Source organism: Tenrec ecaudatus, chromosome 10 (genome assembly GCF_050624435.1).
Source record: "Tenrec ecaudatus isolate mTenEca1 chromosome 10, mTenEca1.hap1, whole genome shotgun sequence".
Lineage (NCBI taxonomy): Eukaryota > Metazoa > Chordata > Mammalia > Afrosoricida > Tenrecidae > Tenrec > Tenrec ecaudatus.
In genome coordinates, this window is record NC_134539.1 from 75,906,971 (window position 1) to 75,914,395 (window position 7,425).

The window sequence follows — 7,425 nt, forward strand, 5'->3', positions numbered from 1 at the left end:
GCTCTCAGCCAAGGCTGTCCCCAGCCCTCACTCCAGGGCACCATCCTTGTGAACCAGGCTTGGGGACAAGGATCTGCTCCCCAGCTCAGCACTGACCGCTGTTCAGCTAACACCGGCTCCCTGGGCACTGGAAGGTCTCCCTTGCCAGCTCCACCTGTACAGACCCCCGTCACTGAGACACCCACAATCACACACCTGTATATCCACACACTCGCACACTCAGACATCATACCGCCTTCACACCACCTCACACATATACACACTTTTACAAACACACACTCACACCATCACACACTTACATATACACTTCCACACACACTCACACCTCACATACACAGATCACACACACAAACATATACTCCCACACACATACAGACACACCCTCACATGTGTCCTCGTATATTTCTGTACTTATTGACACCATCACACACATGCACACCTACTGCCACCTGGATACAGCTCACACACACACACATGCTTATACATACATAGACACATATGCTCCTGTAAACCCTCACACATGCACACACACACACTACCATACAAACGCACCCAACACTCATCCACACCTCATACAGCACACACTTACCCACACCAGAACACACACAGTCTTAGATCTACTCACACAATATTCGACTGTCCTCCACACCCCTTCCCCTAGTCTCATTCACATCATTACACGTCTTCTACGCACACATGTACAAGCATACATACACACTCCTGCACATGCTCAGGCACATAGTCACATGGACCTATGTGCACACGGACACCGATACACTGTCACAATCCTGACAGTATCACCTCGCACACACAGATGCACGCCATCACACACTTGGTCACACACACCATCATGCCTCTCCCACACACCTGTGGCACATGCATCCTTCACTCCCCCCACCTAGCTCAATGATAGACACACATACATCAAAACAACTCACTCATCTATATATATATATAGCAATCAATACTTACTCATAACCATTTTGAGTATCAATTTGTACTTATTTATTATTGATGCTAATTAATACCTCTATGAATCATTCCTGGGTTTCTCCTTTGACGTCTCTCTGGCCCACAGGGTTGGCAGTGCTGTGGGGACCAGGCCTGTCATCCCTGCTGGCCCTGGCTGGGTGTTTCTCAGTGTTTTCCGACTGCCCAGCCCAAACTCCCCGCCCAGTACCAGGAAAGACTGAATGTGAGAATGATGGGGACACCAGTTGAGGAGCCCCGATCTAAAATGCCCGCTGAATCTGTGACTGGAAAGTCCCTGGCTCCCTAATTACTTCCCCTTGTCAGGCATCTGAGCCTCAATAAAGAGCAACCTAATAACTGGCTTGGATGGGGGTGGGGGGGGGCAGTAGACCTGGGTTCTAGTCCCAGAGCCTTCCCTGGAAGACCTTGCTGGCCCTCCATTCCCCATCTGTGGGGAAGGGTGTTGGACCAGCTCTCTCTGAGAGCCCATTGGGACTCAATTGGCCAGGTCAGGCCCCCGTGCTCTCGCAGTGCATCCGGGAGGCAAGAAGGCCCTGCAGCTGGATCTGACCTCCTTGCCTCACCATGCCCTCTCCCCCATGCACCTTCCTGGCCCTCCAGCCTTGCCCACCCCCTCCAGATGGACGTTCCAAGCTTCACCTCCCCTCTGTCTCTGGTCCCCAGACAGGAAGAGATCCCTGACACACGTCAACATCATGGAGTCAGCTTCGAGTGAAAAGAGGCTTGCTGAGGGACAGGGATGGTTCCAATCAGGAAGATCCCCAAGCTCCCACGGTGAAAGTGGCTACTTGCAGGGCGATGAAGAAAAACATTTTCATTCCGTCACGGGGGGGACCGAGCATGGCTAAGTCATCACTGGTTAAAAGAAAACCCGTGGCGACCATAGTGGAGTATCTAGAATTGGGGATTTATCAGGCATAGTGGATGAAACTTAGGTGGGGTTTAGTTCACTACAGGCTGGTCACCGGACAGTGGCAGGTCAGGTGTCCCTTAGGAGTAAGATGGTGTCCTCGGTCATGTCTGTTGCTGGGGGTCTTTTACAAAGACTTACTGCTAACACAGGGCAGCGAGACCTGCCCGTGGGGGCAATCACGTCTGGCATCCGTCTGGCCACCATGGAAACAACTTCTGGGATCTGGCGGTGATACCCCCCCACACCAGCCAGACTTCAGAGAAAAGGGCCGTCTCTATATGGGCGGGTCGGCAGCCAGGTTAGAGGAGCTGCTGTTTAAAAAAAAAAAAAAAGTAGCTTTTTGACACTCAACGTGGGTTCCATGGATTCGACTCCTGTCAAGACTTTAAAATGGAGTTTAGGCTCCGCTCCAGGCTGCTCGGATTTGAAGCCCCCATGCAACTCCCTCCGGTAGGGCGACCGGACTGGATTCCAGCACTGAACGTCTTCCTCTGCAGACGCAGACTTTTCTGCCCTGGGAAATGCCTTTCTGTGGCATAATGACCCCGCTCTCCAAGGACTGGCCGAGCTGCAGGTTGGTCTACGGTAGAGAAGGAACCGGCAAACAAGGTTTCCGAAGGGCCAGTCTTCCTCAGGAGGTGCCTGAGGCCCAGCTGCGTCGGAATCACCCAGCCTTCTGGCGGTAGAGCCTGGGTGCCTGGGCCCATCCACGCCTCTGTCCTCCCCAGGTTTGGATGTCTTCCTCCTCTGGAGAATGGGAGGTAGAGCCTGCTCAGAGGGGACGCTGGTTGTTGGGGACTGTGTGCTTAAGTGTAGCAAGGTGGTGTCATTGCTTCTGCCTTTGTGTGTGGCTTTGGGTTTGGGTTTGGTTTGTTAAACCTTTCTGGACCAATGTCCCTGGCATTAAATATCCCCCCCTCCATTTGCTGCCCATCCTCAGGCAGGGGCGGGGAGGGAGGCGCTAGGCTGGGCTGTGCAGCCTAGCTGAGTGTGCTCCTGGCCCCTCCTCTTTTCTATTCACTGGTAATGTCACTGCAGGGAGTCTGGGGAGACTGGGCCCAGGAAGGAGAAAGGGGCTGGGCAGAGAGGTGGGCACATCCCAAGCAGATCTCTCCTTCCTCTCTCTGTAGACACTGGGCTCTTCACACTTGCGTGGATGTATCATGGGCCTTCCACAAATGCTGAGACAGCCATGGGTCTGTGCCCAACACCCACAGAGCTGCAAAAAATGCTGAGCAGAGAAAGGGCTGCGGGAGGAGGCTGGGAGCTGGGGAAGCAGCTGGGACTCTGGTGCGCACTTGCGTCAGGAGTTGGGACCAGGAATGCACAAGTGACCAGCCCTGTAGACCCTTGGCTATTCAGGGCTGGTCCTGGAGGAGCTGGTGCTCTGCCATTTCACACTCCATTGCTTTTGAGTTGGTTCTTAGTTGTTGGGCTGAACTGCCCCATGGGGTTTCCAAGACTGTAATCTGTACCTAAGTAGACTGACTACCACATCTCCCATGGAGCAGCTGGTGGACTTTTGAACTGCCAACCTTCCCTTTCGCCACCAAACACTTAACCTCTGTGCCACTAGGACTCCACCCATCAGCTCGGGGCCTCATAAACAGTCCTCCTGGGTTTCCCTGGGCCCTCCCGCTGTACAGGGGCTTCAAATGGAAGTGACACAAAGTAAGAAAGGGAGAGGCGTCTTCTAATTTGCCTGTGTGCACACATTGGGCCTTGCTAACTGCAAGGTCAGCAGTTCGAAACGAGCAGCTGATCTGTGGGAGAAAGATGAGGCTTTCTACTTTTATAAAGCGTTACAGCCTCTGAAACTCACAGGGGCAGCTCTACCCTGTCCTATGGGGTCGCTATGAGTTGGCATCAATTAAATGGCAGTTTAGGCCTTTTGGGGTGTGCACCCAAACACCTTTTCTGTGGGACCCACGGGTGACAATACTCCCTAGCGGTTGATCCCGTCCTGATTTTGTGGCACTGGATCCCAGTGAGTAGGGGCAGCACACCCACTGGGAGAGTTCAGAGTGTGAGCTGGAGAGTTGGCCAGATCTAGGTTGGGATCCAAGAGGTCACTGTCCCCAGACTCCTGCGTCTGTAGAGCCCCCTCACAAGATCAAGGTCTCAGATAAAGAAGACAATGGCTGGGTGGTGCTTGTTCAACTGACTCATAGTGGGAGCCTTATCACCAACACCAAAAACAGACTTCAAATCCAGGACCACTTCCAAGTGGCCTGGGGGGTGGGGGAAACTCAGCCCCAGGAAATCACCTCTTGAGGTTTGGGTATTTCATGAGGCAGTGTGAGGCTCTGTCCCTTTTCCAGTAAGTCAGAAAGATTTGCAGTGTTCACGGTGACTATGGCAGACATAGTCCCGGGCAACAGAACTGCATCTTGTCTCAGGGAGCCCCCACTCCCAGGAGGGTATGCTCCGCTTTAGGCAATGGGGATGATGGGATTGGGAGATGAGATGGACACTGGATATTAACATCTTACTTATATATAAGGGGCTTGAAAAAGTTGGTGAAAAATTTCCATGATCTTTTCATCTATTCCCACAACCTTTTTGAAGCGCCCTTATATACCCGAGTAGCATTGTGATTATCACATGATACAGGAGGTGTTGAAGGCCACGAGTGAATTTCAAATGGACAGGAAATTTCATGAGGCCTATGGAGCTTGGGTGGTGTAGTGGCTACACATTGGACTATGATCCACATGGTCAGCAGTTCAAAACCAGCAGCAGCTCCAAGGGAGAAAGGCTAGATTTGCCACTTCTGCAAATAGTTACAATTTAGGAAACCGATCGGGGTCACTTGAGTTAACATTGACTTCATGGCAGGAGCCCTGGTGACGTAGTGGTTATGCGTTGGGCTGCTAACCGCAAGCTCAGCAGTTCAAAACCTCCAGCTGCTGTCAGGAGAAAGATGAGGCTCTCTACTCACGTAAAGAGTTACAGTCTCAGAAACCCTCGGGCAGTTCTACTCTGACTCATATGGTCACTATGAATCAGCATTGGCTGGACGGGAGTGCGATTTTTATTTGATCTTTTGAGTACATGTTTGAGAACCAGGAAAGGTGTGCATCAGGCTTGTAGCCTAGCACCCTAGTCGTTCCATCTGTATGCTGAGCAAATCATCCAAGAAGCTGAACTCTCTAAAGAAGAACGTGGCATCAAGATTGGAGGAAGGCTTGTTAAAGACCTGTGATGTGCAGATGGCACAACCTTCCTTGCCGAAAGTGAGGAGGACTTGAAGCACTTGCTGATGAAGGTCAAGGAGTGCAGCCGTCACTGTGTTCCAGGACTTGATGTAAAGAAAATAAAGATCCTTATGACTGGACCAATAGGTAACAACATACTAAAGGCAGAAAAGGTGGGCGTCCAGGATTTCATCTTGCTTGGGTTCCCAATCAATGCTCACAGAAGCAGCAGTCAAGAAAGCAGACGGCATACAGCATTCGGTAGCTGTGCTGCTCAAGGCTTTTTGAAAGTATTAAAGACCAAGGCTGTCACTTGGAGGGTTCAGGTGAGCTCGACCTTACTATTTTGAATCGCTCCATCGTCCTGTGAAAGTTGAACGCTGAATAAGAAGACAGAAGAACAGACACATTTAAAGTATGGTGCTGGCAAAGAATACTGGAAGTACCACGGGCTGCCAAAAAGGACAAACAAATCTGTCTTGGTCTAAGTACAACCAGAATGCTCCTTAGATGTGACAATGGCGAGACTTCTCACGTACCTTGGACGTGTTGTCCGGAGAGATCAGACCCTCCAGGAGATCGTGCCTGGTAAACTGGAGGGGCAGTGAGAAAGAGGAAGACCCCCGAGGAGGTGGATTGACACAATGGCTGCAACAATGGGCTCAAGCATAACAACGAAAGGATGGCACAGGCCTGGGCATTGTTTCATTCTGTCATCCACGGGGTTGCGACTGAACAGTGCCTAACAGCATGGGTGCATGGTGCTGGAGAGGTTGCTGAGGGCAAAGGGGCTAGAGAAACTTTTTAGGAATGGAAATTTACATGGAGCCCTCAGAGCTGAGGCTTAGACGATCCACACTGAGGTTGTACTCTGAGCAGTAAACAGGCCATGCAGGCCGCTGACCCTGACATCTCAACCTTCTCTAACTAGGGGTTCTAGAAATAAGCTACCTACCAGCTGAACTGGAAAAGGACAATCCATACACCAAGCTGGGGACACAGGTTGAGGCTGCAGGACAAAGCGAGGATGAGGGTGGGGACACAGCTGGGTAAGAGGCAGAGAGAACCTTAACTGGTTACTTCCTGGAAGCATGGCCATTCGTCCTTCAAAAGGGAGGTCACAGGGAGGTCGAAGGCTGCTGGCTGCTCCACAGCCCTCCCGCACGGCCAATGTGCTGACTTTGGGACAGGTGGCTAGTATCACCTGTCTGGAACCTGGCCATGGGTGCCTTTAGTCATGGGAAGGGGACAGGCTCTATAGTTGCTGCCAGGTTCTCTGATGTCACAAACTACTGGGCTCTTTCCCCGGGGTGCGGTGGGTGGGGGTGGGTAGTTACATGGTTGGGCGGGGCTCTTGGCTACTGCTGGGGGCTACTTGCTTAGAAATTCACAGTTATCTTGTGCCTGTCTAGGCTCAAAGCCCCTTTTGAATTTCTGCACGCAGACCACCAGGGCTGTGGTCTCAGCACCAAGGCCTGCCAGGTGCGGGCTTGACGTCGTCATCTGTAAAATGTATACGAACACCACAAGCCTCCCTGTTCTGGGTGGCCGATGGTGGCTGCAATGAGGAAGCATGCCCAGGGCTAGTCACACATGTGGGTCCCCATAGGCCTGGCCAGCTACTAGCTGGGGTAAGAGGAGGCCCAGCGAGGATGGCGCCGTCCCAGGACTCTCTGACTACCCTCTTCAGCCCTTCAGCCCTCGAGTCCCCAAAGGGCCCCCCACCCCCGCCGCCTGCACTGCTTCCACCGGGCACCACCACTCGCTTAGCAGATACACCGGGGCCGCGCGGCCCTTTTTAAGTACCCTGATCCAGAGGAGGAGTTCGAGGGGCACAGGGGCAGCCCACCTGGACCCGAGGCAGAAGTCGAACTACACTACCCAGAATTCCTGGAGCAGGCCAGAAAGGAAATGTCGTTTTCACCCAGAGTGGTTCGGCTCCGTCCCCACCCCCCCACCCCCGCCACCGCTGCAGGGAGGGGGGAGGGGAGAGATGGAGGGAGCGTAGCGGTGGGAGGGAGGGGGGCCGCGCGCTGGGAGCGAGGGTGGAAGAGCCAGGCGGGCGCGAGGGGGAGGCGCGGGCCCGCCCGCCGCCGCCGCTGCCTGCGGACCTGCAGCCCCGCGGGGCGGCGAGCGGGCGGCCGGCCCTGGTGCGCGGCGCGCTCGGCCAGGCGGCTGCGGGCCAACGCCGGGGCCGGAGCGGCGCAAGGGCTGACTTTCTGCAAAGTTTGACCTGGTTGCCTTTCCGATGCGGCAGCAGAGCGAGGCAGAGCCGGGAGCGCCCGGCGGCTGCGGCGGCGCGGCGGCGGGGCTGACAGGCGA